Source organism: Engystomops pustulosus, chromosome 1, assembly GCF_040894005.1.
Source record: "Engystomops pustulosus chromosome 1, aEngPut4.maternal, whole genome shotgun sequence".
NCBI lineage: Eukaryota > Metazoa > Chordata > Amphibia > Anura > Leptodactylidae > Engystomops > Engystomops pustulosus.
Genome location: NC_092411.1, coordinates 109,917,969 through 109,924,865, shown reverse-complemented (window position 1 = coordinate 109,924,865; position 6,897 = coordinate 109,917,969).

Below are 6,897 nucleotides of genomic sequence, written 5' to 3'. Positions count from 1 at the left end.
GCTACTGCGCAGAGACGATGCCGGTTCAGCGCTGTATAGCAGCCGAACCGGCATCGTTAGCCGCGGGATTTCAACGGTAATCTACCGTTGACATCCCCGGCTAACACCCGCGGTCGGAGTAAGTTCCGATCGCGGGTGTTTAACCCGTTAAATGCCGCGGTCAACGCGACCGCGGCATTTAACATGCCTTCTGGGGTCTTTACCCTACGATCGGCCCCCCCGCACCGTTTTCGGGGGGTCCGATCGCTGTTTTGGCACCTCTGGGGTCCGATCGGGACCCCAGAGAAGCCTGGAGGGTTTACCTTTAAGATGGCGTCTGTGACGTCATCTTAAAGGCAAAGTGTCAGCCTATGCATCTGCATAGGCTGGCACTGCTAATACCCTGCAATACATTAGTATTGCAGAGTATTATCAAGAACAAGCAATCAGATGATTGCTTGTTCATATCCCATGGTGGATCAGGTAAAAAAAATGTAAAAAAAAATGTTTTTCAATAAAAAATTACTTTATAAATCACTAAAAATGCCCAGAAGCCCCAAAACATATAAAGAGACATATAACACTCAAAAAAGTCTAAATCATAACACAAACCCCACATATATAGTATCACCGCGTCCGTAACAATCCATAGAATGAAACTAAATAACTATTGAACCCATATGATGAACGCCGTAAAAAAAAAAAACGTTAAAAACCCGCCAAAAATTATGATTTTTACCTATTATATCCCACTAAAAATGCAATAAAAAGTGATCAACAAAACATATGTACTCCAGAATGATATTGTTGCAAAGAACAACATGTCCCGCAAAAAACAAGCCATCAACCAGCTCTGTAGCCAAAAACGTAGCAATGTTATGCCACTTGGAAGACAGTGATGCAAAAATGATAGATTTTTCCCCACATTAGGGTTTTATTTGGCAAATTTAGTAAAACATAAGAAAAAATATTCATGTCTGGTATCCCCGTAATCGTATCGACCCATAGAATAAAGATAACATGATTATTAGGCTATACGGTGAACACGAAAAAAAAAAAAAGTAAAAAATCCAGTACAGAATTGATGCTTTTCTACTCATGACCTCAAAAAAAGTTCCAAAATTTTCAACAATAGGTGATACCAACCCCAAAATGGTAACACTGGAAAAAGCATCTCGTCCCGCAAAAAAAAATGCCATCACATGGCCCAAATAACGGAAAAGCGAAAATTTTATAGCCTTCAAAAGGGGGCAACCAGAAAACTAAAATCCTGGCAGCTGCAGGGTGCTCCTTCCCTTCTGCGCCTCGCTGTGCCCCCATAACACAAGTAATGTCCATATGTGGGGGGTCGCTGCACTCAGGAGAAATTGTAGAACAAATTTTATGGTGAGTTTTCTCTTTTTATCTTTTGGAAATGTGTAAATTTTAGGGCTAAATGAACGTATAACCGACAAAATTTGACCATTCTAAATTTCACTTTGATTCAATTACTATGAAGATCTCAAGGGGTTAACAATCTTCCTAAAAGCTGTTTCTGATAGCTTGAGGGGATCAGGTTTGAAAATGGGTTGATTATATAGGGGGGTTTTAATGCTAAATATGTAAAATTTGATTTCAAACAGTATTTATCCCCAAAATAGTCAATTCCGAAAATACGGAAAATCGCTATTCGATTTGTAAGCCGCGTGACGTCAAAATAAATTATCCAAACATTTCAAAAATTATGAAAATGTAAAGTAGACAAATGGGAAATGTTATTCTGCAAGATATTTAGGTGGTAAATTTATCTGCCTGAAAACGCGGTGATTTTGAATTTCGAAAATGGCAAATTTTTCTAAAAATTCATCATTTTTTTCTTTTTTTTGTAAATAAACGCAAAACTTATCAGCCAAAATTTACCACTAAAATGAAGTACAACATGTGGGGAAAAAACAATCTCAGAATCGCTTTGATAAGAGACACTGGTCAAATTTAAAAAAAAAGTTGCGAGCCTTAACCTGCAAACAGGCTGCGTCCTTAAGGGGTTAAAGGGGTTTTCCCACGAACACCAGTTAGGCCCTATCCACAGGATAGGGCCTAACTTGCTGATCAGTGGGGGTCTCAGTGATGAGTGCTCCATTACTCTGACTGAACGACAAGGGGACCGAAGGAGGTACATGGGATCCCATCGGACCCCTCATTTTCGTGATCTGTGGGGGTCTCATCACTAAGATCCCCACCGATCAGCATGTCAGGGCCTATGACTGCACTATGGCTGCTATGAAATATATCAGCACATTACCTGAACTGATTCTATTTCAGGATGCATGCCGCACTCAACACAGTGGCTCTAAGAAGACTTACCGGCATGTCCCTCATGACACTAGTGTGAGAGATGCTCACAGGAATGGCCAGTTGTTTAGTGATCTAGTATAGTTGATTAACAACCCCTTAAGTTTTTTCATACAGGGCACATGTACTGGATCTTATATACCAATAAACCTTTGTTTATCATAGTGCCCACTTGTACTTTCGTCGCTTGCACTACACATGTATATGCTATATAATAATCCTAATGAGCTGTATATCTGAACTGGAGCTCTGTAGGGTTCAGATTAATGGTGGAGAGACTGACTGAATGTGATGATTAATAGTTCATACATCACTTAAAGAATAAATAAGAAAAATACATTGTTTAAACATTTTTATTATTTTTAGATATTTTTAATAAAAATTATGTCTTAATACAACGTTATCTTTATCTTTTTCCTATATTTGTTCCCAGTATATATGTATCCCAGCACATGCCCCTAGTATATATATGTATCCCGGCACATGTCCCGAGTATATATGCATCCCAGCACTCACCCAGTTTAGATGTAGCCCAGTATATTCCTCCTTTATATAGGTAGCCCAGCACACTGACCCCAGTATATAGGTAGCCCAGCAGATGCCCCCAGTATATAGGAAGCTTAGCACATGAACACAGTATATAGTAAGCCCAGCAAATTTCCCCAGTATACAGGTAGCCCAGCACATGTCCCCAGTATACATGTAGCCCAGCATGTGCCCCCAGTATAAAGGCAGCCCAACACATTCCCCCAGTATGTAGGTAGCCCAGCACCTAACCCTGTGTATATAGGTAGCAGAGCACATATCTCCAATATATAGGTAGCCAAGCACATGCCCCCAGTATATAGGCAGCCCGGCACATACACCCCAGTATATATGTAGCCCAGTACATTCCCCCATTATAAAAGTAGCCCTGCACACTACCCCTAGTATATAGGTAGCCCAGCACATGCACACTACCCCTAATATATAGGTAGCCCAGCATATGCCCCAGTATAAGGACATACCAACACATGCCTCAGTAATTATGTAGCCAAGCACACACTCAAGTATATATGGTGTCTAGTACATTCCCCCATTATATAGGTAGCCCAGCACACGTATCCCAGTATTTAGAAAGCCCAGCACATGCCCCCAGTATATAGGTAGTCCAGCATGTGCCCCTAGTATGTAGGCAGCCCAGCCCAGCATGTACCTGCAGTATATATGTATCCCAGCACATGCACCAGTATTTATACCTGTAGTATATAGGAAGCCTAGCCCAGCATATTCCCCCAGTATACAGGTAGCCAAGTATGTGTCCCCAATATACAGGTAGCCAAGCACACAAACCCCAGTATATAGGCTGCCCAGCACATGTCCGTAGTATATAGGTAGCAAAGCACATGCACCCAGCATATTCCCCCAGTATACAGGTACCCAAGTATGTGTCCCCAATATACAGGTAGCCAAGCACACAAACCCCAGTATATAGGCTGCCCAGCACATGTCCGTAGTATAAAGGTAGCCCAAAACATGCCCCGAGTATACAGGTAGCCCAGCACGGGCCCCCAGTATACAGGTAGACCAGCATGTGCCCCCAATATAAAGGCAGTCCAACACATGCCCTAGTAAATAGGTAGCCCAGCACATACCCCCATTATATAGGCAGCCCAGTGTATGTCCACAGTATATATGTATCCCAGCACATGGCCCTAGTATATAGGTAGCAAAGCACATGCACCCAGTATATATGCAGCTCAGCACATGTCCTCAGTATAGAGGTAGTCTTGCATGGGCCCCCAGTATACAGGCAGCCCAGCACATGCATCCAGTATATAGGCAGCCCTGCACATGCCCCCCCAGTATATATGTAGCCCAGCACATGCCCACATTATATAGCCTTGAACATGCCCCCAGAACATGCCCACAGTAAATAGGTGAGCCAGTATAAGGTCCCTGATGTAAAAGTATCCCAGGACATGTCCTAGTATATATGTAGGCCAGCACATGCCCCAGGATATAGGTAAGCCAGAATATGCCCTCAGTACATACGGAGTCCACCACATATCCCTAAAGTATAGGTAGCCCAGCACATGTCCCCAGTATATATATATATATTCCAGTACATGTATGTAGGCCAGTACATGTCCTCAGTACATAGGGAGCTCAGCACATGTCCATAGAATATAAGTAGCCCAGAACATGACCACAATATATAGGTAGCCCAGCATATATTTAGTACATCAGAAAATAAAAGAAACAGTATACTCATCTACCCACACTGCCTTCAGCCTCATCCTTGTTCCTGTGATTCTTCTCCTCCAGGACACTGTCAGCATGATGATACTGCTGTCGTCATCCTTAGTATGACACAGCGGCACCACCAACATGACGGCCTAGGTCACCACCTAGGTCAAACAAAGGTGACGGTAGAGGTTACCTCATGCTGCCTGTGTCCAGTAATCAGAGGTATGTGTGCATTAAAAATGCACACACCATCAATTACTATTGACTGCTGGGATGGTGAAGAGGAGAAAGGGTAGCATCGTAGGCAATCGCTTACCCTGCCTACCCCTTGTTCCAGCCGTGGCAGCACTGTGTGCATGTGCAATGCACATTTGAAGTTTTTTTCCGAATGTCTTTCAGTACGCATTGTTTTAATTTTGGAAAATGCATAATAACACAATAAAACCTATATAAATTTGGAATCAATGTGATCGTACCAAACCAAAGAATAAAGTTTATGTATCATTCGGAGTGCAGAGTGAAAGTAAAAACCGAGCCCACAAGAAAGTGACACAAATGTGTTTTTTTTCACAGTTTCGGAGCGTAACGGCATGACGTAGCACGCAGCACGTGCACGTCGCGCTGCACAACCGCCCTCCCTGCCTCCGCTCCCCACGCTGACCTGATCTGAGTCACGGGACCCGGTCCCGGCCCGAGGAGTAGGAGAACGGAGGTCTCGGGCGTGGGCTCGGGTATCCCACCCGGTGGCGGCAGTGGAGCTACCGGATATGTTTTTCTCCCCATGAATGCCGTTCACCGTGGAAGGAGGCCGGCCGTTTCTGGCGCAGTTGTGGCGCATCTGTGGCGCTCGGGCGCTTAGGCGCTGAATATTGTACGGTCCGTGAGGTGAGCTGACAGGACGATGAAGACGAGCGGGGGATCAGACGATACGATGATGACGTTGCCTGGTGCCGGAGGCGCGCAGACCCGGAGGAGTGCATTCTGAGATCGCTGCCGAGGCGGCGGGGTTGGAGAGCTATCCTGGATGTCGGCGCGACCGGAGATAAAAGCTGTAAGAAGTTCATCGTGTTTGGTCCCTGGGCTTCATCCCGGTGAAGAATTGGTTTTGGAGCCGTTTGCATAGAAGGGTGAGATGGTCCTGTATCGGTACCTGGCCTGACTCGCCTGCGGCCTGTTGCGGTTCGACTGGATGGGTGAGATGCACCTGACTTTAACCTTAACCTTCTTTTCCTATGCTCTAAGTTGTCTCTACTGGGTACTAACGCTGACTTGTCACTAATCATACTAACATATTAACATCAACATTTGCTTGACTACGGCCGTTACCCATTTGGACAATACGTGGCTAAGATTGCAGAAGCCAAGTTTCAAAAAACGAGACATTTGTGCTATGCTGTTTTTTTTTTTTTTTTTTTTTCTTCCATGATTCGCTGGCCAAGGATTTTGACGAGAAGTTAACCTGTGGCTTGGGTTATACTAACTCTGTCCTCAAAATCTTCTTATAACTGGACGTTTTTGGCTACGTTTGTCTTTTTTTAGTTTCTGCTCCTGCAGATTGCAGAACATCGTATGGTGTAGTGTCAGTTGTTTATTGCGCTCTCTATTTTTCAGTGTTTTTCAGTATTTTGTATCCCGTTCACCGTGATAATCTAATTCCTATTATTGTCAACTGTGCACTATATGTGGGCCTATTGCTAGGGTGTTTTTTTTTTTTTTTTTTTTTTGGGTTGTCAGGTCTTCGGGCATGCCTCCTAAAATGTTTCAAGGAAATCCTCGGGGGTAACCTCCCCTAAGGAGAAAGAGAAAGGAGGGGCTAAAGGGGAGAATTCTGTAAAGTTAGATAAATTATGGAAGTCCCCCCCAGTTAAAACACGAACAGGATCGTCTATACAGAAGAATTATGAATCTGAAGTTGTAGATCCCAAAAATAAATCACAAGGTCTCCGTTCGACTATGGTAGAGGGGGAGGAACAGGATGGGGGTGAGGCAAACATGGGAGCAGAAAATGAAATGTTAAAAGAGATCCTTGATTCTATAAAAACTTGTAATTCAGCAATACTGGGGTTGACAGACCAGGTGGGGGCCTTGAGAGGAGACGTCTCCCTGTTAAGAGAAGAACTGAATAGGGTAAGAGATAAGCAAAAAATGGCAGAAGATAAAATTACTAACATTGAGAAGGAGGTGGGTACGCTTAAAAAAATCACCTCCCGTCTGGAGGTAAAGAATAAGGCCCTTAAAGGGAAAATAGCAGATATGGAGGACCGCTCAAGAAGAGCGAACCTAAGAATAATAGGGGTCCCAGAAAAAGCTGAGGGGGAAGACCCTGTAAGCTTTATCAAAGAATGGTTTTTGAAGGAA